This window comes from Bactrocera tryoni, chromosome 3 (genome assembly GCF_016617805.1).
Source record: "Bactrocera tryoni isolate S06 chromosome 3, CSIRO_BtryS06_freeze2, whole genome shotgun sequence".
Taxonomy (NCBI): domain Eukaryota; kingdom Metazoa; phylum Arthropoda; class Insecta; order Diptera; family Tephritidae; genus Bactrocera; species Bactrocera tryoni.
Window position 1 is genome coordinate 14,899,370 of NC_052501.1, and position 25,454 is coordinate 14,924,823.

Consider the following 25,454-nt stretch of genomic DNA (forward strand, 5'->3'; position numbering starts at 1 on the left):
ATAACAAATATAAAAAAATATTATTTTTTAGTTTGTATAATTAATTTTTTATATTTTTATTGTTTTTGGTTAATGAACGCCGTACGACCTAGAAAAGTAAAAGTTAAAAATTTTTTTTTTTGAAGAGATAACGATTGCATGCAATTGTATATATGAAATTGTTACTGATTTTTTAATTTTTAAAATTTTTTTCTTAATTTTTAAAATTATTTTTAAATTTTACAAATTTCTTTTTTATTTTTCTTTAATTTATTAATTAAATTTTGCTCAATTCTTTTAATTAAATAATTTCCACCTTATATATTTTTAATCAATTAATTTTTAATTAATTTCAACTTTTAATTAAACTACAATTTTATTTTAATCCTTTCTTATAAAAAATATAGTTTTTAAGAGCCAATATTTAAATCAATTTTATGGTTTTGAACAGTTTAAAGTCATATCTATTTTTTTTTGGAATTTTTTTATTAATTACTATTTTTAATTAATTAATATTAATTATTTTTTTTATTAATTAAATATGTTTTCTTTAAATTTAATTTTTTTGTACCAAATTAAATTCTTTTTGAAATAAAGCTATAATTTTTTGGGTCAAAATGTTAATTAATTGGTTTTACAATTTAAAGTAGCTTAAAATATAACATAAATATATAGTATGTATGTCGGCAAATTTTCAATAAAAATATTAAAATTTTATATAAAAATAAGTAAGCGAATTCGCACAAAAAAAACCGTTATAACAATTCAGAGAAAATATAAAATTTTTAAATCTCGAAAAATAGAAGTAATTAAAAAAACAAAATAATTTTCAAAGTAATATTTTCTTTCTAAGAAATATTTTTTTAATTTTAGTTTTCGAATACTTTTGAAAATTTACAATATTTTTCTACTGCCTTGAAGAAAAAATAAAATTTAAATTTTTTTATTCAGAAAAAAAATGAAAGCACTAGTTTATTAAAGAAGAAAGGTTTATATTAGGCACAATTAAAAAATATATATTTTTAATATAAAAACAAATAATTTTTAATATATTTGTTCAGGAAATAGTGAATTTTATTATTTAAAAAAATTAAAATATTTTATTTCTGGTTTGATTGGAAATTTACATTTTGTTAATTATTTTTACTGGAAAATGTAAGCCAAAATAATATAATGAAATATTTCGTAAAAAAACAAAGCAAATTGTAGAATTTTTTTTTTACGAAAAAATTTACATATGTTTCTTTTTTATTTTAAACAGATTTTTCCGGATGTGCTATCCACCTATCAAACTCAAAACTCCCTCTTCAATCCCCTCGCCACTGCTTGTTGCACATCTACGCTTGCGCAAACCGCACATTCAGCGGAAGCGCCGCCTTAGAGAAACGCGAAAAAGCGCAAATAAGTTTGACTTACTGTCGGCATTTTCAGCGAGGCGCCAGCTTCCTCTTTCACTGTTGCCAACTCAAGCATCATTTCGTATGATCAGCAAAGCGTGTAAATGTCCAAAGCAAAAATATTGTGGCAAATAGGCATTGGTTGATGTGGCCTTTGAACGGCTGCTTGAAAAACCAACGAAGTGTGGCTGGAAAAGCGCAAAAATTCCACAGCAAGTGCAGTTGGCGACGGCTCACAAAAAAACAAAAGCAACAATGAACCACCTTTGATGCCGGCAAATGTTAAGCTTTGTGGCAAATCACTATCGTTGTTGTTGTAGTAACATTTGCTTGCTAACAGCAAAGACGCCAGCCGCGGCATTTCCTCAGCCGCGCATGCGCATCTTGCTCTTTACACGCTTTTGTTAAAAGGCATTGCTGTCAACTATTTAGCGCTAACGGTCGGCTATACATGCATATATACATACTTACAGTTGTAAATGCTTGTGTAGATGTATTTTCATGAAAAATTTTGTATGTGAGCCGTCTCCATGTGCGTCTTGTGGCTTGAAGACACTAAGCCAGTCGCTTTGACTCACGCTTCCTCTACTTTTTAAGCGCTTAATGCGCGTCTTTTTGTTGTGAATATTTGAAAAAGCAAATTTCTTATACTTTTTCCTGTCCGATATCATTTCTCGTTTCATTTTTTTCCTATTTTCCGTTTTTTTTGTTATTTATCTCTCTTGGCTTAAATTTTTGTTGTTGTCATATTCATATGAATAAAAAGTGAAAGCACTTAATATGCATAATGCTCGTCTTTTATATGCAACAGCGGTAGTAGTAACAGCAACAACTTCAAAATGTATAATAACAATAACAACATAGCCAACAATCACAACAATGTCCACACCAAAACAATGCGGTAGTAATAAACGCACTGACGCCGCAGCCACCGCTGCTGTCACCTCTGTCACCGCCGTTGCCGCCACAAGCGCTTTGTTGGCTGGAGTGTTAATCAGCAACATAAAGCTTACAATCTAACAAAAGCTGATAAGCGGCGCTGAACAATGTAAACAAAGGCAGCGCTTAGGTAGCAGCGTGTGGAGAGCTGCGCTTCAAGTGTGTGCCCAAATACCCAAAGCTGCTTGCGGGGTATGCAGATGACGATCTGTCTGAGTGTCGGTGGCTTTCAGCAGTTAATCAGAAATTATACAACAACAAATACTATTTTGTTGGGCGATAAGGTAAATTGGTAATCCAAATAAATGTTCGCCGATCGCATGAGAGTTTTGTGTAGATAATTTTTGTTGTTGCCTTTTCGGCTGCCGTATGTGAATGGCATAAAATTAAGTCAAACGCGAGTATTTCTCCTTCAAGAGGCTCGAAATTGTTGCTCCAATTTGTATTAGAAATTTAGTCAGCGATGTTTGATCTGGTAATTTTTTAGACAAAAAAACAAAAATATGTGAAAAAATGTATTTAAATATATATAAATCCTTTAAGGTCCTCATCGGTAGTGTGAAAATAAATGAAATCGGATCATAACAACGCTTACTCCCAGTATAACGGTATTGTTAAATCCTACTAAAAAAAAACTACTGAGATATTAAATTTTACCACTGAAATGGCTTTACAAGAGCCGGGGTCAAAATTGGACAATGGATTTCGCATCGCCAGTTTGAAATCATTTTGAATTGCGAGAATTGGTCGAAAGAGACCGGCAGAGTAGCAGCCGTAGTATCGGTCAAGAGCTGGGCATGAGTCATCAAAAGTTCACTTCAATTTCAATAGAAAAAATTCAATAAAAATACCGCAAGACTTTTTTGACAACCCATTATTTCGGAATCTGCTCGACCGATTTCAACCAAATTCGTTACATAATATTATTTTAACACTCCTTTATCACAGTGTGAAAATAGGCGAAATCGGAGTACAACCACGTCTACTTTCCATATAACGCAATTTTAAATTTTTTTTGATTCTTTCACTTTCCAGTACACCAATCAAGAAGAGTGTCTTTGAAGTATTCCACCATATGACCAAACTCTGCTCAAATCGAATCTAAAGTGTTCGAACTGCTAGGTACCGAATATGCGGACCCCAGAGCCTATATTTGACTTGTCACCGAAAATATGGGTCAATCTGTAATAGCATTGACAGACGGCAGCGTTAAACCAGATTAATTGCATTTTTCGGGATTAATTCAGGAGTTACCACAGCTAACTCCGTTGCTGGATCCAAAAATAACTCTCAAAATTTTAGGGAGTTTGTGAGATTTTCGTTGGCAACATTGTTAAAAATGGCCAATTTTCATCTATTGTGAATGAAATACAAGCAACCCTGACAGCTGTTTATCAAATTCTTAATATAATATCAACAAAACTTCTATGTTATGATGCAGTTTTAAAAATAATGTGTTGATATGTTTTTGTAATAAAAAATGGTTTGGTAAAAATTGGTCGGCTAATAACTGTAATGTTTATCTTCTATCAATTTTCATTGAAATATTATAAAAAGGACAATGAGCTGTTTATGAGAGTTTCAAACTCGCATAGCTGCCGTCTGTCACCTACAAATTTGGATCCGATTAAGTGCGCAGTTAATCCGGATTAACGCTGCCGTCTGTTAAGGCTATAAGATATATCATTGGAATTCAGAGAGAATCCATTCCTGATATAGTAATTCTGTGCATTAAAAATGGGTTGAATCAGATCAATACTGCCTTTAGCCCCCATATACTTAACTTATGGGAGACCTTATGCTGGATATATCGGCGAATATGTGAGTTATCTTAAAAAAATTTAGAAGGCCTGTTTTAATCATAAAAATATATGTATCTTTGTGGCGAAGAGGAATAAAATTGGTAGAAAACTTGACCTAGCCCCCATATAACCAATATCGAGATTGATTGTATGTGGGGAACTATGATAAAACACTGGCAGCATTTTATTAGTCTGTAGCCTCTTAACTGCATGTATCATTGGGATAAAACCAGATCAATACTATCTCATATAAACCTAATTAATATCTTCTAATATGTTTTCTAAATTGGAAAAAAATTCCTTCGCCCAACGTGGGGCTCGAACCCACGACCCTGAGATTAAGAGTCTCATGCTCTACCGACTGAGCTAGCCGGGCACTGAGATCTTTAGCTGTCAACAATCACACTAGAATTTGGTGTTATAAAGCGATATAAACAATTATTTATAAGCAAATGTGTTAACAAGTCTCTTCAGCAGCAGAATACACTGGCATTTTCATTAAAAATTATGCTATAAGTAAGCGGTATCTCAATTTATTTATAGCGCCAAACAAAATTTGAAGATATATTTATAGATGTATGTATTATAGTGTGTGTAGATAAGCGCGTACGCTTGTGGGCGTTTCTGACAAGGAACTGTAGAACTGATAGCTGACTGACTGACCACACCGTGTAGATACTCACCGAATGTCGCGGCGCGATCCTCGCCTATCTACTCATCGATAAAGTGTGTGTGAGCACAGAATTAATTTGGTGGCATTATACAAGTAAGTAGTATGTATGCTACATACTTATATATATGTATATATACTAACGTGCAAAGGTAAGCTCGATTATTGAGCTTTATCAGCATTCAATTTGCATTCTCAAATCTTATGCCATTTTCGCCGTGCGCTGACTAAGCGTGGGTATTCTTTCCGATCGAATTTCGCTTGCGAAAATTTTTTTTCGCTTTTTTGCTTTCAAACTAATTTCGTTTATTGATTCATTGTCCGAATTTTTTATTGCTCTTGCTTTTTGGTTTCATAGAATATTAATTGTGCGCATTTATCATTTGCGCTTTTGTTTCTTGCTGCTTCGCTAATTAATTGATAATAACCGAAAACAATGCGCATAGTCAATAAACTGCGTGTGTCACCGCTTATGGTTCATCGAAGTAGGTCTATACTTAACAAATTACTAAAAATACATTTTTTGGCGGTTATTTGATTTTGTTTTTGTTGATTTTTGGTTAGATAGTGTGTCTGGAGTTACTGGGAACGATTGGTTGATGATTGTAAAAAGCGATAAAGAATCCAGTTAAAAATTAAAATGCTAAAGTCCGATGATTGTGATTAGAGATGTGTTTTACCGCTAATGATTTAGTCTTGTATTTTTTATAAATTAAATTGAAATAGTATTTTTTAATGTATATATATACATACATATATGCGAATTAGTCCAAAGCGCGTTCCTAAATCATTACCAAACACAAAAAATGTTAATTATATCAGTAAGTTAATTTAGAAAACAGCATGCGGAGTTTTCTTAACATTTAAAAATCCTACTATTTATGAATTTTAGTATAATTAACTTAAAGAAAATATGTCGATGAGTTTGCACCTTAAACTTGAATTGTTGGGTATGCAGTTTTCAACCTTGAATTTAATTGAATGTGTGATCGATGGGATGGGCAGGTCAGTAGACGCATGGCGGAGAGTCATTAAATGCAGTGATAACATCAATGATGGGTGCAGGAAAAAGTAATAATAATTAAAAAAAATAAGTAAATAAAATAAAATAAAATGAAATACAAAAAAAAAATTATTATTATCATTAAATAAAGCAGATATAGAAAAATCGACTTGAGGTTAAAAGTTAAACTAAAGAGTAATAAATAATAACAAGCAAGAAGTTTGTTTGAAAATTAACAATCGATCAAAAAAATTTATAAACAATGAGTATAGAGTTGATTAACAATTTCAATTTTCTTACTTGAATTTATTTTAATTAAATTTTGTTTAAATTTTTTTTTAATTTTCTTTAATTCCTTTTTCATTTTTTTATTTAATTTTGTTTGAATTTTTTTTTAATTTTTTAAATTTTTTTCTAATTTTTTATACACATATACATACATATACCTTTCATTAATTTTGTTAATATGTTTTTGTAAAAAGTGTGTTTTAAGAAAAACAGTCTATCAGAAAAAGTTAAAAACAATTAAGATAGAGCTGTTTAACATTTTTAATTTCTTATATAAATTTGTTTTAATTTTTTTGTAATTTTTTTTTTAATTTTTCTTAATTTTTTTTAGTTTATTTTAAATTTCTTGGTTAATTTTTTTTTAATTTGTTTTTCATTTTTTTTTTGTATTTTTAGTCAATTTTTTTTTTTTAATTTTATATACGTATGCATTTTTTTAATTTTGTTAGTATGTATTTGTCTTGAACCTGCTGACACCAAGTGGTCAGTTGGCCACCGCCTGGACCGCCTGTGGATTCATTCAAAATGGTATGAAATAATTTAATAATAACAATGAGCAATTAATTAATTTCCTAAACAAAATGTATGCCTACTAAAACAATAATAAATAATAAAACAAAAAAAATATTAACATCAACTGCAGCGAAGCTATAATACCCTTCACAGGTGCATTTATTATAACAAGAAAAAGGAATAAAAATATCTTTAACTTGATTTTGATCTGTCAGTTTGTATGACAGCTATTGGCTATAGGATTACGATTAGAATGATATGTGCGTAGATAGTAGCGTTGCCATCAATAATAATCTCTACCAAATTTCAAGAAGATATTTTCTAAAATATAAAAGTTCTTCATACAAGGCAAGGAGTCAATTGAGATCGCTCACTTTGTATGACAGCTTTATGCTAAAGTGGTCCGATCTGGAGAATTTTTTCGAAGACTACAGCGTTGTCTTGGACAGTAATTTATGCCAATTTTTTTGAAGATATCTTGTCAAATAGAAAAGTGTTCCTATAAGGACTTTATTTCGAACACTCACTTTGTATGGCAGCTATATGCTATAGTGATCTGATCTAAACAATTTATGCCCAAATAATAACCTTGCTTTTCATCAAATTTCAGAAATATATCTCCTAAAATGCAAAAGTTCTTCATACAAGAAGTTGATTTTGATCGTTCAGTTTGTATGGCAGCTATATGCCAAAGTGATCTGATGTTACTGATTCCGACATATTTACAGCTTCTTGGAAAACAAAAGAAACGTGTGAAATATCAGATCGATTTCTTTAAAACTAAGAGACTGGTTTGTGTATATGCAGGCAGATGTTCTATCAAATCAGTTCATCATGCTAAACTGTTTAGGGCCTCCGACGTTTCTTTAATGCTATTATAAACTTCGTTCCACACTTTATATAGGCTGTTCAGGGTATAAAAATAAACAACCTTCCATACGTGCACATTTTTTCCACAAACAATGTGCTAAGCTAATTGATTAAATAAAACAATCACTGACAGCACGCGGCGAGTTTCATGCGATTTTCGCTGCACAATTAAGCACAATTTGTTAGCTAATTTTATTTAAGTAATTTGAATAATTATCAGAAGCCCACACTCTATGGCTACTTGGCACTGATAATTTTTTTAAACACATCTGGAGATACATGCTTGTAGACAGACAACATTTCAAACACCGTTGCGCTCCAGCATGCCTCTCAACACAGCTTCAATTTTACTGCGCGAATTTCAAAGAATTTTTTAGTTTTTCAAATTACTACGAAAGATTCCACAGATATTGCCGCCAGCAGTTTCAAGTACATCAGATATTCGTTCTACGTAATTAAGTTTAATTAACGAGTTTGCCAGCGACTGCTGAGCACACATAATAGATGCGCGATATAATAATAGCAGTCATGTTAGGCTGTGAGTATTCCAAAATAAAATATAAAAATTAAACAACATACAACAAAACTAAAATAAAACACAAAATACCATATACAAACACACCAACAAACACATGAACGTGTTAATATTTAAATGAAATGCTCCATTACCGCTGTTTCTCTAGAAAAATACGCTGTCGCTGGCCATCAGCCATCCGCCTAACAGCGTTTGCGCTGGTGTCATGTGGAGTCGTTAGAGGAAAAAACTCAAACTCACAAAATAATTATAAATAAATAAAAAAAGAGACGCTTGAAAGTGAAACAAAGCCATTTTAGTGTTCTTTTTACACAGCGACCATATTTTGAGCATTTGAGCCCTGGGCATTCTTTTCATGGTTGCTCTATATACCGTGCCAACCCCCTACAAACAAAGCGAACTCGTTTTGTTGTGAATAACAAAAAAAAAATCGAAAAAGTACTCTAACGGTATAATTTATCTGTCAATGTCACGCAAATGCTAAAAAACGTTCTGCTCGCTTGTTTGGGAATTTATGACTTCCTATGAAATAAAATAAATAACAGTTAATTTTGCTAAAATTCCAAATGACTTCATATTTAATTGTTTAAAGTAATTAAATGCGCTTATAACGGTGAATTATTGTGGATTCTTCATAAGTAAATAGTCAGCAGCCCACAATCGAAATTGGAGAACAAGCATTCGAAAAAGCTTTCATGAAAGCTCCAAGCTGAATCGAAATTGAGTTTCACGTATTCGAAAAAATTAATCAATAAAAACACCATATTAATGCTTTTAGCATAAAATTACTTTCCAGATTAAAAGGAAATTTTAAAAGCTTTAAGACAGATATGAAAGGAAAATTAAAAATAAATTCTTAAGCATACAGTTTATGTTTTAGTTCATAAAAGTGTATATTTTTTGCATTTCATTGGCTTAAAAACATATTAAAAAGTATGAAAGCTTTCAGGCAGTTCACTAAAATTACTAAATCTGGAGGAAGGAAGCTCGGTGTCATATTGTTGCATTCCGTTGCGTTAAAAGCACATTAAAAAGTATGAAAGCTTTAAGGCACTTCACAAAAATTACTAAATCTGGAAACGGAACCTCGGATTCGTTTAATTTAAATTTTTAGTTTTATGAATACGATAAATTTGTGGTAATTTATGGTTTTTTTAGCAAAAGCTTTTTGGGAAGCATCTAAAAAAAGGTCACTAAAATAAAGTTCTTTATAAAACTAAATGCGTAGTAGGATAAGGCACACATTTTTAACATTTACGCATTTTGGGAGTATAAAATATTATCCAAAAGCTTTGAAGTTTTGAAACAAAGTTTAATTTAATTTCGGGTGCTTTTGTATATATTGAAGTGGTGTTTTTGCTAATTTTTGTTTTTAGTATACAATAACAACGAATTTGAAGTCATTTGAGCTTATTATAGCATTGGCTTTATGTGAAAGCTCCAATAAAAGCTTCTTGAAGTAAAATTTTTCATTTAAATATATAAATGGAAACGAATTATATTTTCAAAATTTGTTAACTTTAGGGGAATGGGATATTAGTGAAAAGCTCAGAAGCTTTTAAACGAAATTTAGTATTGAGCTTTCCGAAAAGTTTGCTGCTTTTGTATTTATAATACATTTTTGTATTTTTCGTCAAAGTATATTGTTGTTAATATATATTGATATTCTGTGAAAGCTCTTAAGCATACCAATGAAAGCTCTGAAAAGTTTACTTCTTTTTCTTCTTCATTTGTATTTATATTAAATTTTTCTATTTTCGTAACACTACTATATTGTGGACTAGTGAAAGCTATAAGATTGGCATTAAAGCTCGGAAAAGCTTTCTTTGTTTTCTTTTATATTTATGCATAAATTCTCATTTTTGTACTATTTTGCTCTTTTGATAAAAATTTTCAATTGAAAAACCGTAGGGTGATCATCTACGTATTTGTGTTTTAGGAAAATTCTAGAAAAAGTCATAAACGCTAAAATGGGAAATTCTAATTCCAAAAGACAACACGCAAGCTGTGCAAACGAAGCAAAATATAAGCAAAAGCAAATGACGATCTGAATACAAAAGCAAAATAAAAAAATAAATAAATAAAAACATCAACGGTATTTCAATGAAAAACCAACAAAAACTAAACTCGAAAAAGGTAAAGTCAAAACAAATATTTTTTTTGACTGTTTTTGTTTTCATTTCATTTGTGCCGCTGCTTTGTTTGTTTTGCGTCAAATATTTTAATGACTATTGTCATTAACATGAGCAAAAACAACAAAATCACTATTTTTAGTAGAGAAAAGAGAAAAAAAAGCAAAAAAACGAAATGAAACAAACCGAAGCTGCGCTTTGTCAAACTGAATTAATCTGAATTTTCAAGAGCGAACGCCTTAAAAAGAACTGACAACGCCGCATAAAAAATAGAAATGTCAAAATAAACGTTTAATGACGCGCACACACTCACACATACACCAACTCACCTGCTTGGCAGCGCATTTGCGAATCTAACGGTACTCTTACACAATCACACATTTAACAGTACAAAATGGACGGGCGTGCAGGTAAACGCGCAGACGCTGCGCAGCAGTAACACAGCTTGGACGCGCGCGCTCTTAATGAGTGAGAGTGGGCTTCTTAGAGCAGCGGGGACGAGCGTTGGGGGCTTGAAGCGCAAGGTTATTTCATTTTTTCTTGCTTTGGAGCGGGTGAAAGGTAGCACTCATTGATGCGTGCAAAATTATTGTCATCGTAAATTTTGAACGCACTGCTCTTGCATAAGTGTGTGTGTGCGTGCGTGTGATGGACAACGCTGACGAATGCTTGCATGAAATGACTGTCAGTCTGTCTGCTGTTGAACGCGCTACATTTTGATAATGAGCTTTTTGCGCATTCTTGAGCATTTTCGGTTCTTTCTCGCCATATTTTTTTGTTGTTGTCGCTGCCAAAGCGTGGTCGACTAATTTGTGTGTTTGCGCGCGGCCTATTTCTCCACCAAAACTCAAGTGACTTGCGTGCCGCCTTTTTAAGTCGCGTCTTTATTGTGCTGGCGAAATTCTTGCGTGCGAATTTTCAATATGAATTTTTCGATCAGCATATTTTACAAATATTTTCTGCAATTTTTTACGCGCAATGAATTTTTAATAAATAAGGCAACGGTATTGGGCAATTATGCGTTGAACGCGCAGCGCTGATCATGAGTTATGCGTGATGGGCAACAACAAAGAGAAATATTATATACAAGTATTTGCAGCTGCTTGCTGAGTAAGAAGTCCGGCGTAGAATTATAAAAATTCCTGAGGACAAAATATAAAAATTAAAAAGGTGAAAAAATTAAAATGACGATGTCAACGCTTTGCTTCTGGCGTCTTCATGAAGTTGCCCAAAATATTCTGCGCCTTCCTCTTTGTGTCAATGCGCCCATTAAAAATTGTTACGCGCCGCGCGCAAAACGACGAACAAGTTTTGTTATAAATTTTATAGTAATTATCACAAAAAATCGTTCATCAAAATTCGCACGAATGGTGTAGTTTTAAGTACCGTTAACCACTATTCTGTGTTTGTGACAACTTTGACAAGTCGTGCCACTTCAACTGACAAGCGTTGTAGTGGATATTCGTACTGCGCATGCGCACGCACACGGCCAATTCATTCCTGCAGCTCGCATGCGCATACCAATGTTGACGCATAAAAAATGCGTAACGCAATAAATATTATAAGTGTACAACAAAAACGTGTTTTTGTAGACTTTGTGGCGAATGCGAGGCGTAATATGTTGTGGAAAGTAATTACCTGGCAAAATTTGGCACAAAAGTTGAGCTCACTTATTGGCATGTGAATTTATATACATTTAAAAAATAATTTCTGTAATTCTTGGAATTTTTCAGAATTTTTTTTAATATTAATATATTTTCTTTTTATTGACCTATATTTTAGCTTACTCTTCTCAAATCGACCAATAACAATCAATCTAATTTACCATGTTCCTTATGAAGCGTCAAATTATATGCTACGAGGTAATAGCTTCTAGGATAGAGCCAACTTGTGCTCTACCCTGCGACCTAGTGTAATTTGGCCTCTGTTCTTTAGAATGCTCCAATCAGCCTCAACGCGCTTAGAAGGGAGCTTGGCAAGCGAGAGTAAATACAATTTAGAAATGGTCACAATTTTTTCCGTAGTCAAGTAAATTTACTTGAGAGATCGACTACTCCGACCACAAAGCTGTGCTGTTGTTTTCGAGTCATCTTTAGGTTTTTGAGAGCGTTTTTTCGATATACCATATTCATGGAGAGCTGTAATGAGCACTTCATAAACATTGTTTTGCTGGTAATGTGGCCTTAAGATTAATTTACTTTACCAGTTGCTTCTTTCGAACTACCTCTAAGTATCTGCGGAGTGCTCAATAATGTAAAGGACTAGAGAATCTTCTAATTTCTACATATTCAGAAACAGTTATGCTAAGTAGAAAAGTTTCAGTGGCAAAAAAAGACACGGTTAAAAGTTAATTTTCGTTGGTAATATCTTTTCTAAAAGAAAGAGTACGTGACTCTTGTTTTTTTTAAGCTTTATTTTCGTAAAAAAATGATAAACAACTTATGTATGTATGTATTCTTAAGATATTACTCTTACGAAAAACGGAAAATTTTCAAAACAAGAGGCAATTAAATTCATCCTGGAATATCTTACGCACATTCATTTCTGAATTTCAGCAAAAAATAATAGTAATAAACTAAATTCATCCGAGACGCGAACCTACAATCAATATGACTGTCAACAGTGAAATACAAACATTCTAAAACCATACTAAGCTAAATTCATACTAGGATATGTTAGAAATATTGCCGGTAGGCATTAATTTCTGAATTTAATCAAAAAATAATGCCGAAAAAATGTATTTCATCCGAGACTCAAACCCACGATTATTACAACATTGAGTAACTCAATTCTCTTGGCTTTAGTGGTCGGTTATTTTCGTGAACACTTATAATTTCAACAAAAAAATAATATTATTAAACTTTATTCAACCGAGACTCAAACCCATGTCCACTATGGCCGTCAACTGTCTTGGTCAAAAAAAAACACAAACATTTCAAAATCAGAGATAGCTTAATTTAATCTGGGAAGTTGTCTGGAGGCACTAGTTTCTCTGCTTTTGTGATATCGTGCACACTGATAATTTCAGCAAAAAATTAATAATAAAGACAATTTAATCCATCCGATACTCAAACCCACGATCATTACTACAGTCAGGCAGTCAACTCTCTCGGCTTTAGTGGTCAGTTATTTTCGTGCACACTTATAAAAACGAAAGACTTGAGGAGAATAAAACTGTGATATAAGCTAAGGCAATATTTGACAATCAGCAATTACCCAAGCTATTTGAAATTCTGTATCTCGTAAAATGAGTATAAGATAGTTGTCTTTTAACAAAATAACTGTCATTTAACAAAATAAATTATACCTAAACATTTTCTAGTATGCAGCGCGAAATTCCAGCAAATTTCTGCCTTTAGAGCTAACTTCTGGGGACATTATTATTTTAATATTAACTCCGAGAAATCTTTTCTGCCTTCGTGACTAATTACTAATCGTTCACATGCGGTTACACATATGTAATTATATATGTAATAATCGATGTATTTAATTATTTGATTGACATAATTTGAAAATTCAGTTTCACCTGCGAGACACGTCAAGGTTCCGCTTTAATTAACCTGTTGCTCGTATCCAGCTGTGACTGTCACCAAAGCAAGTTACATAGCGCTGAGCTGAGAAGAAAATTCAAATCTTCTATGCTTAGCTAAGCTGTCTCCTAAACTTACAACAAGTCAGTAAAGTTAGCGTTTAATGAAAATGACTCATTTAATTTGAGAGGCCGGGACACTTGTGTGGCAAGTTGTCAATTTCTGCCGCAAAGTGCAGCAGCGAGCGACTGAGATGCATAGTGCTGCTTATTATTAGCTGGAAAATTAATTTCATTACCTACTTTATTTTATTTCTATTTTTTTTATTAAAAAATAATATTTTTCACATTATATTCTTATTTATTTTTTATTGCACACTTCGCAGCGGCGATTATGGCTTTTTCATGTAGAGCAATAATTTATGACTAACTGTTGAGTTGTTGAGTGCTGCAGCAACAGCTAAGCGGCACAAAAAGTGCAATGGAGAGTGTTGCCGGTTTGTGCGCTGCGCTGGGTGAGAAGGTTTGGGGGCCTCTGGCGTGTTGTAAGTGCTCAATAGCTCAGCGATGAGCTGTGCAGCGATTTGAAACGCTTTGTTTGTTTTTGTATGTTTTTTGTTGTGAAATTCCCAGACACTTAGACTGAAAAAATTGTAAAAAAGTAAAAAAAATTACAAGCAAATTCAAAGTATTTTGAAAGGCCATTGGATTTTATTGCAACGAAGTGCAACCGCATATTTTGTTGGTTTGTTTGTTATGGGTTATATTATATTTTTTTATTTTTTATTGCTTTTGGTTTGGTTTATTTATTATTTTTTCCTTTTCTTTTTTGTTTTCTTGACCTTAAGTCAGTAGTCAGTTCATTTTGCTGCTTTCTTCCACTCAATGAGTTTCAAGTTTTTCAATGTTATATACTTTTTGTTTTTGTTTTGATGCAAAACCGGTAGCGGTTACTTTTATGGTCTAAGTGCGATTTTTAAGCTGAGAAATGTCACTTTTTGTATTTAATTCGAATTTTATATTTTTATATTTTTGTATTTTTTTTTAATATTAAAGATTTTCGTGAAATATTGTTTTTATTAAAAAAAGCTGTGCTGCCATAAATAGTTGTTTTTATTAAAATATTTTATTATTTATCAATTTTTTAATGTTTTCTATTATTTTCTATTATTTATGATTATTTTTTATCGAACTTTATGTTTTTTGTTTTTTGTTTTTTATATATTAAAGATTTGCTTATAATATTGTTGTTATTCAAAAAAATCTACTCTGTCAAAAATAGTGGTTTTTTATTAAAATATTAAAAAAATATTACCAATTTTGAAAAATTTAACTATAACCTCAAATTCAATTCTAACCTCAAATTGAAAATAGTCGATTCTATTTTTAACATTAATTTAATATTTATATGAATAAAGCATAAAAAAAATCACTTAAACTTATATATTCAACGTAACCTCAAATTTAAATTACAAATACTTAATTTTTAGCAATAAATTATTTTTCAAATTAATTTAAAGTTATCGAAATTCACCTAAATATATAACCGAACTTCAAAATTTAAATAGTAAAAAAAATATAAAAAGTTAATTGTGTCAGTTAGTAATCAAATAAAACAAATCGCTTTTCACCTTAACAGAAATTCACTTAAAATATTTAATTGCATAACTTCCGCTAGGCAGTTCGTTACAATTGCATTTTGACAGTTATGTGACAACATTACAATGACAATCGCTGTTTTTTGCCATTTTAAGCCGCACTCACTTTTGACAGCTGTCAAACTTTTTAATGAACTCACTGGCCACAATTTGTGACAGTAAATAGATGACAATCAACAGTTACATTTGAAGTTGACATTGTAATGCAATATAAAGGGTGTAGCAATAGGTTGAGAGGCAATGAAATTGTTTAAAATATATTAGTAGTGGTAATATTGAGACATTTATGTGATTAGCTGTCAAATAATGAAAATTAGCAACACTGTAGAAATTTTTAATTGAGTAAATTTTATTGTGACATAATTAGAAAACTGTTATTTATTTATTATTTTTGTTATTGGAAGTAATTGTAAATCATAGCATATTATAGCAATTTAGGAAGGTGGGCATATTATCGGCTGTATGGAGAGTAAAATCGCATTTGCTTTCCTTAGTTCAAGGCTTGAAGATGGAAATACCTATTTGACATATAGTTCTGATGAACCGCCAAACGTTTCAGAAGTATTTTCAACAGATTTGGTAACTCCCAAATGTCTCAGAAGCTTTTAATAAGATTTGGTGATATTTTCTTCTGTCAGAAATGTTTATCAACAATTTTTTGAGGTTATTTAAATAAGCGCTTCAAGTTTTTTATTACATTCGTTTCATTATATATGTACATCCTAAATATTAACAGTAATTTCTGATTAAGTTTAAAAAATTTTGGTGAACTTTTAAGCTGCCAATAGAAGGCGCTGGTTTTCAAAGTTGTCTAAAAGCCGTATTTGACGTACTATTTTACTTTAGTTTGATACTTTTGGTGTATTTTATAAGAAAAATTAATATTTAGTTTTGTTTTTTGTTTTTGTTTCAGAAAGAATTATTTAATGGCGCTACTAATAATTTGTAAACATTTTAGAGTCTCTCAGAACATTTTAATATAATTTTATAAAATGATTTATGTAAAATAAAATAAAATAAAATAAAATAAAAAAATAAAATAAAATAAAATAAAATAAAATAAAATAAAATAAAATAAAATAAAATAAAATTAAATGAAATTAAATGAAATAAAATTAAATTAAATAAAAAATCATAAGTTATTAAGATATTGTTTAAAACTAAGAATATTGATGGATTGAGGCTTCGAAAATGCTTTTTTTTTGGCTACATTATCGCCTTATAAGGAAAGCTTTACATCGAAAGCTTTAGTTAAAAAAATGTTAATGGTAATTTTAAGTAAAAAAAACTCTAAAAATATTAAAAATCATAGATGTATTGATTTTGAAAATAATTGCGTAAAATGAAGTAATTATATTTCCAACTTTAATTAAAATTTTTGAAAAAACTAAATATATGGAAATAATTTTAATAAACAAAATTATCGATCAGTGGATGTTCAAAAATATTTTCAAATAATAATCACATATTACTTATTTTAATTTCGTAAAAATAATTTCCCATAAATCATTTATGGTTCCAAAAATTTAGAACTCTTCCAAAATTAATTTTTAAATTTCATAAAATAACACCAAATACCTTTATGATATCATTCACTCATTTCATTAGCATTTTTCAAATTACCTGCAAAGAGAAAACAAAGAAAAAATCATTAAAATTGTGACCACAGATTTGTTTTAAAATACAAACAAAAATATAGCAAAGAAACCGTAGAAAAATCATAAATCTCAACGCAGAGTAGTAAAAAAACAACAGCTCCACTTGAAGAAATCTCGACAGCCAAGTCATGCGTCGCTGAAAAACTTAATCGTTACATATTTTTAAGTGTTTTATAACTGTCAGATCGTAATTGTTATATATACAGTTAAACAAAGAAAACAAAAAACAGCAGAAAAGGGATAACTACAAATTAAATTTCAATTAACAAAAACATTAAGTGAGCTTGTAAGTGTTCGACACACACACACACGAACACAAACACATCAGAGAAGAGTTTAGTAAGGAAGCAGGCCACACGAAAAGCACTAAAATAAGTCAAACGCATAAAAAGCATGCGTGTATATGCTAGTATATGTGTATGTGCGTGATAATTTCACTGCCGTCGCGTACACGCCCCCCAACATTCGACTGAGTTACTGATTTGAGCGATGTTAACGGTTGTTGTCGCCGTCTGTCAGCTGCTTTACTGCTTGCAGATGCTATTAATACCACATTTGTTATTGTTTTAGTGCTGAAAATACTAAAAAACGTTGTTGTTGTGCTGCTTATGCAGCACGGCTGTCATCGCCTGGCACTCGTGACCCACTAAATTTATTTGTGTCAAAATAATTTTCACGTAAAGGTAACAAGAAAAGCAAAAACAAATCGTAAAAAGTAAGAGCGACTAAGAAAATGCTGAAAAAATATTAAAAATTAAGCAGCAGCAGCCGAAGCGATGCATAAAAACAAAAGTGAGCAGCAGGAAGCAATAAAAATAAGACAAAGAAACGGGCGAGGCAAACGACGCTGTCAAACGAAAGACTTAAGTGAGCAACGCGGAGGTGCAGTGAGGGCTGTTGGGTTGAGAAAAAATTATTTTAAATGCAAAAAAAAAACAAATGTTTTTAATTCTAATCCTTTCTGGGAATCTTCTAACAAAAGAGTCGGAGAAAAATTGCAAAAATTGTGGATAGAATTTAATTTTTTATTAGTCTTTTAATTTTTTGTTAATAGTAATCATTACTCAGTAGAAAAGTAGTGATAACTAACGCAAATACTTAATAGTCGGCTCTGAGCTTTATATACATAATGATGAAAATAATATCAGTATTGCAAATATTTTGTTTCAGAGTAATCATTACTTTTTAAAACAGTAATCATTACTAATGCATTACATAATTAGACCTGATTACATACTGTATAACCAAACGAGAAAAAAATTGTATTAATTTTTTTTATTTAATTTTTTGTTAGTAGTAATCATTACTTGGTGGAACGTTAAAAGTAGTCAGACCTGGTACCCATATAAATTATGTAGGAAATGTGCTCATTGTAATTTTTTTTAGAATAATCATTAATGGTAATCATTACTAATGCATTGCATCACTAGACTTGATTACATTCTATATAACTAAACAAAAATAAACACTTTATTAAACTTTTTTTTTTAATTTTTTGTAATAATCATTACTAGAACAGTACTGATTACTAATCTTAAGAGTAGTCAGACCTGCTCTCTTTATAAATTATATATGAAATGTGCACAATAATTTTTTTTTTTCAGAAGAATCATTACTTTTAAAATGTAATCATTACTAATGTATTACATCACTTCACCTGATTACAAACTATATAACCAAATGAGAATAAACACTTTATTAAACTTTTTTTTTTAATTTTTTGTTAGTAATAATCATTACTTAGTAGAACAGTACTGATTACTAATGTTAAGAGTAGTCAGACCTGGTACCCATACAAATTATGTAGGAAAATTATCCTTGATATATATTTTTTCCAGAATAATCATCACTTTTAAAATAGTAATCATTACTAATGCATTACATCACTACACCTGATTACAAACTATATAACCAAATGAGAATAAAAATTGTATTACATTTTTTTTATATTTTTTTTTAACTTATTTCGGAACGCAAATTACTAACTAAAATAGTAATCATTACTGATGTGCAATGAATAATGGGATTCGTACCATACACGAGTAGTATTTAGCTTATGAATAACCAAAAATAATAAAAATATTGCTAAGGCAATTCTGAATTGAGCTTAATTTAATTTAAAACATTATAACAACTGATTCTTTCTTTACTAAGTGCCGCCACTTTATGCTCTCCACCAAAAATTCTTTCACTCACAATATTTTTGGATAATTACTAGATGCTTATCAACTAAGAAGCGATTTCAGCTGACCTTACAGTTTATAATTTGTGCATGTAACTTTTAATAGTTCATATTGTAAGTGATTAAATTGAGTTACAAGCACCCCCAGGGCAAGTAATATAACCAAAAAACGTATCTAGTAAAAAGCTAAGGTCGCTCGTGGGCAAACAACTTCCTAGATGCTTACAAGAATTTTCGAAAAAGATTTAGATAAAATAATGAATGAATATTTTGGTAATAACTCATAAATAAATTATGAGTTGAACAAGAAAAAAATTTAAGCGATACCAAAATGTTGAATATTTGGCATATAAGTATAACAAGCCTAAAGTCACACAATCATAAGTGCTTGACTCAATGCTGCTACAAGTTAGTATACTTTGGCAACGAAACAGAGTTAGTGTTAATGAAAAGCGAAGCTTATCAGCAGCCAACAAATCTTACACATGTTTTCCGCTTATTATAACCATTTTTTTTATATTTTTATGCTTTGGCTCTTAAAACGCAAAAATAGTTGGACTACATATGATTTATATGCATAGCTTGTAAATGGCGTTAGAGTCGTGTTGCAGTCAGTAAACAAAAATTTTAAATTACTTCGTGTTACTCTAATAATCTGCTGATGGACAGCATGGCATTTTTTCTACTATTTGTTGTTTTTCCAATTTTTGTTGGTTTTACGTTTGTAAATTTGAGTTGTCTGCTACTTCCTCTATGACTAGATGCTTGTCTTACCGGCGTATGCATGTGTATTTTCCTTTATTTATGTTTAATAACAGTAAAGCAGCACTCGGCTTGAGACAGAAATGCGTGCGTATTTTTTTAAGTTTTGGCAGTTGACTGCTATGCGCTGGTTGCGTGCTCAACATACCGTGCAAATATTATTGGTAGTCACAGTAACTAGTCTGAGAAAGTGTTATATACATATGCATAGTATGTATTTATGTAAGTTTTTGCATTGATACTTATGTAACCAAATATTATGCTTTATATAGTTATGTAAAATATCACCAATCCAACATTTGAAAATGAGTTCTCACAAATTGAATTTTAGAATACTAAAATTTGCTTGCAACAACAGCAACCGCGTCAAACTTGCAACTTGGCCGCATACATCTGATATAATATACTGTACATATACATATTTATTATATACTTTAAAAAATCGTTTTGAACATTTGATTATAACATTGTTCAAAGGTTGACCCAAATTTAATGCGAAATTTTTCTTTTAATTTAAAAAAAGTAAATTTGATATCAGTTAGAGATTTATTTGAAATTTGTATATGCAGATACACAATTTTGGTTAAAAATTTAAAAAAATTTGAAAAACATTCTTATTTATGTTTTCCGTAAAATCAACAATTATCGATATTAATCGAAATTAACTTTAGAAAAATTTCTTATATTATATTTTAAAAGTTCCTATTACTGTTTTTTAAACAAAAGGAGTTAAAATGTATGAAAAAGTTTATTGTTTGTGTTAAAAATGAGACCATAGTTGCCATTTGCATAAAAACTGGTTATTTTCTGGCTACCTGTTCTCGAATGATATAATCCATTCGAGGTTCCCTACTTTTTTAAAGAAAAAAACACTGAGACTTATCAAATGTTGGAATGCACCCTAAAATTTGAAGTTATACTAAATATGATAGTGGTAAAAAATTTTATTTACGTGTCCATAACAAAATCATAAATGATAAAAATAATGATAACCGATAAAAATATCGATACATAATATGCAAAACAATCGATGTGCGTTAAATAGTTAAAAAAATGCGTATCAGAAAAAATCGATAAACAGTAAATTTCCTACCATAGTAAATATGTAAATACGAAAGATTTGACATTTTTACAACCATAACAAAATCGATAGCTGTACAAAAACTCTCCATACGTAGTGTGCACAACAATTAGCAAGCGATATGTATTTTTTACCATAATAAAAATTTAATAATGTTTTGGTAAAAAGTCGATAACTCGATAAACACTATAACTAAGTCGATAAGTTCCTAATAACTATCGATTAATAATATCCAAAACGATCGGTAAGCATTAAACATTTTAGCATAGTAAATATGTAGATATTAAAATTAGTAAAAGTTCGATAATTCTACAGGCATTAAAAATAGGCAACTGGATAAACACTATCGATAAACAATATACCAAACAAACGATAAGCGTTAAATACTTAAAAACGTATTAATAGAAATTCGATATTTCGATAAACACTATTGAACTATCGATAAATAATTTGCATAACAATCGATAAGCATTATATATTTTTACCACAATAAATACTTCAGCTCTTATTATTACAAAGTAGCTATTTCTATAACAATTATCGATAGAAATTTTCCAAAAATCGATAAGCCATATAATTTGTAATATTATATATTATATAATGTTCGAAGTTAAAAATAAAACCACAAAATATTTTTTTTAAACTATTATTTTTAAACTAGTTTAAAAAAAATATGTTTTACGTAATTCTTGATTTTTAAGTTCTTAACTATATAATTAATTATAATTACATAAAATTTATGACTAAAAAATGTTTAAATTATCGAAAATTTAATAAAAAATTGAAAATTATATAAAATTTATAATTAAAAATATATTTTTAAATTAATTAAATTTAAGTTAATTAAAAGTTTAATTTAATTAGTGTAGTTTAAGTTGAATTTAATTTGCTAATTTTAATATGTATGCATGCTATATAAAATTTACAATTAAAAAAATTTAAGTTAGTTTTTTTTAAATAATTTGAATAAGAAGTACTTTTTTAATTTATTAAAATTTAATTTTAATTAACTTTTAATTATTGAATATTATAAAAATTTTAATAAAAAAATATTTTTTTAAATTAATTAAATTTAAGTTAATTAAAATTTAAATTTAATTAGTGTAGGTTAATTTGAACTTAATTTGCTAATTTTAATTTTATGTATAATTTTAATATGTATGTATGCTATATAAAATTTACAATTAAAAAAAAAATTAAGTTAGTTTTTTTAATTAATTCGAATACAAAGTATTTTTGTTTAATTTATTAAATTTTAATTCATTAAAATTTAATTTTAATTAACTTAATTAATTAAAAAATTTATAAAATTTAAATTAAAAAATTAAGTTATTAAATTTAATTTAATTAAAAAAATTTATAAAAATTTAATTAAAAATTAAGTAGAAATTTAATTTAATTTAATTAAATTTAATTTAATTAAATATATAATAAAATTTAAATTAAATTTTTAATAATTAATTTAATTTAATAATTTTAAGTTATTTTAAATAATTATAATTAAGAATAAAAAATAATTATTAAAAAAAAAATTGCTTAAATTTTAAAAAAGTTATATTAAAAATATTATATGTACTTTAACAATATTTTTGTAAATATTTAATTTTATAAATAAAATTAAAATGTTTATAATAACATATTTTTATGTAATTGTTTTTAATAATTTTATGAAGAAATAAAACTTTAATAATTATTTTTAAATGAATAATGTTTTGTTTCAGTTATTTAAAAGAAATAAATAAATAACAATTTGCCAGAATAAATATGTAAAAATTTTAAAAAGTATATTTTTTTTATTTTCTTAAACTATTTTTGAAAAATTTTGCAATAATATTTAAAAAATAGGTATTTATATACTCTACTTTCTTCCCTCTTTTTCTGTAAACCTTTGATATTTCTTTGCACTTAAAAATTATTTTTGCTCATCCTTTGTTAACGCTTTCTATATAAATTGCATACAATTTTAAACGCTATGCAATATTAAAGAAATTTTTTGTAAATTGACCAATTGGTAGGTGAGAGAAAAAAAAATTATGTTGGACAAGAACTAAAAAGGTTTCACGCTTTTTACATTCACACTTATGTATGCATATCTAGATGTACATATATGAAAAATTAGACGTATTCCAAATTTATATAAAAATGTATGCATGTGTATATATTTATAGTTATGCATTTGCATATTTCCTTAAAAGGAAGTGAACTGTTAACAAATCCAAAGGCGCACTAATATCTTCATTATTGAAAATATAGTACTTCGTACCAAACACACATACATACACATGTATTTATTGGTATGTAATTATAGACTTTGCTTTGCCACTTATCTACAACAAATAAACGCCGCATTCACGCTTGCGCAAACAATTGAGAGCAGCGTTAAGGCAATTACGAATCGACAGAGTGTAAAATTGCTGTAACATTTGTGTACTCTAGCATTAACATGCAGACTACATAATATACTAGGTATACATACATATGTACATATTCACCTTTACAAGACCGTGTTAAAAGAAAGTAAAATTAGGTAAGACATGCGAAGGCGAGTGAAACCAAAGCAAATGCAGAATAATAGAAAGGAAAGTTTCTAGACAGCTAGAACGCACAAAAGAATCATGCTATTCCACATAACGGTGCACAACACCACAACAAAGCCTGCAGTTGAGGTGATTGAGACGCGACGCACACACACACACACACATATGCAATATTACGCCAGACACACATAATCACCAGTCATTATTATGGCTGAAATAACCGTTTGTGTGGAAAATTCGTGGGTGCAAAGCACTCGAAGCCCAAATAGATAAGAACACCGTTGTCCCGGCACATTGCAACACACATGCGCACACACGCCGGCAGGAATCTAGAACAAAAGCCGCACAGTCAGTAGTCAAGCGATATGCAAATGTGTTGCAAGTAAAATGAAGAAGCAGCAACAAAGAACACACAGTTCTACAGATAATTTAGATGACAAAGCGCCAACTCCACATAGCAAACCAAGAATGAGATAAAGAAGGGAAAAAGTGGAAGAACAAAGAAAGGCAGCAACAATTAGTGGCAAGCGCCGGTAGGCAGCAATTAGTCAGGCAGACGTTAAGGGCGTGAAAGCAGTAAACTAAATACAGTTCATTTGTACCGTAAGCATGTGTGTAAGAGTGCGTGTGTGTGCATAGATAATGACTAAGTACAAATAATTGTAGGAAGTGCGATAGGCAGGCGAGCAAGCAAGCAAGCTGGGTGCCAGAAGACAGCTAAGACGAAGCTACCTAGCGTCTAGCTGCTAAACAAACGGTAAAAAGGTTAAATGTGGGCAAAGTTTGGGGTCGTCGAAGTTTGCTGGCGTTACCTCTGGCTACGCAGCTCACCTGCGCGATAGTAGAGTATATAAATTTAAGTATTTAGATACATATCTACAAAAGTATGTGTGTACAAAGCACATTGAATGTATGAATATGGAAACAGTTGCTCCAAATGACATTTCAATGATAAAGCGAAACCTATTTGGGGCGCTGGAAACCACTTAAGTGCGTTTTAATGGCACAGCTGTTGTGAAATGAGTTAAGTTCTAGCTGCGCATGCGCAATACACTTTTAAATGTGTGTTTCGTCAAATGTAATCTCTTGCTATTATTACCGTTTTTAAACTTTTGGAGTGCCAAATTGAAACGATCTTTGGATACTTCTACAAGTAAAAGTACTGTTAATGCAGATTGTTTGGTAATTACTACATTTTTGGTAGTAGAGGCACTGTTATTAATAAAGTTGCCTTCTAAGGTCAAGTTAAGTTGCCTAATTGATACTATAGACCTCTATTTAGAATTGTCATTGTTATTAAAATTACAGGACTAGTTATGACAATGATGACCTCTCACAATGCTGAATGGTATAAAGAGTCTCTAAGTCACTAATAGAATATGATACTCAGTTTTATAAAGTACTTTTGCCTCAATTTAAAGATAAATTCACTACCTCTATTCGTAAATATATCTAAAGGCATAATAAGTGAAGTATTGTATAAATCATAAACTAATAATAAATAATTGGATATATTTTTAGGTCCCTTGAAAACTAGATATTATTATTTATTTTCGAGATTTATGTACATATTTATTTGAAATACTTATTCCATTTTGAAATTGCCGCAGGCAATAGGGTATCGATTCGCTAAATTCGACTAATTTTTGAGAGTAGCGAATCGAAGAAACAACTGGTATAATTGGTATAAACTGGTATAAATGAACAAAAAGTCGCTAAAACGAGATATACAGCTAATCTTTTCTTTAAATTTCAACTAACTATTTTGTTGTTGTATAAATCTATATAGGAGCTGCGAGTAGAGAGTGGACTTGTTTATATACATTACCGTTCTGTTCACGAATGATCTCTCACATTAATAGCTTATGACAGTTTGTAAGGTTAGAAGCCTTTTATAAGAGAGTTTAACGGTTATGACA

At 29.9% G+C, this 25,454-nt stretch overlaps 1 protein-coding gene and 1 non-coding gene across 2 annotated transcripts in view; both read right to left on the minus strand.

The window, feature by feature from the left end:
• Nucleotides 1-25,454, minus strand: part of LOC120770991 (protein Shroom) — a 279,299-nt gene that overhangs the window by 80,083 nt on the left and 173,762 nt on the right. The gene's annotated exons all lie outside the window — the stretch shown is intronic.
• Trnak-cuu lies at nt 4,421-4,493 on the minus strand. Its single transcript has one exon. It is a non-coding gene; the product is annotated as a tRNA-Lys (tRNA).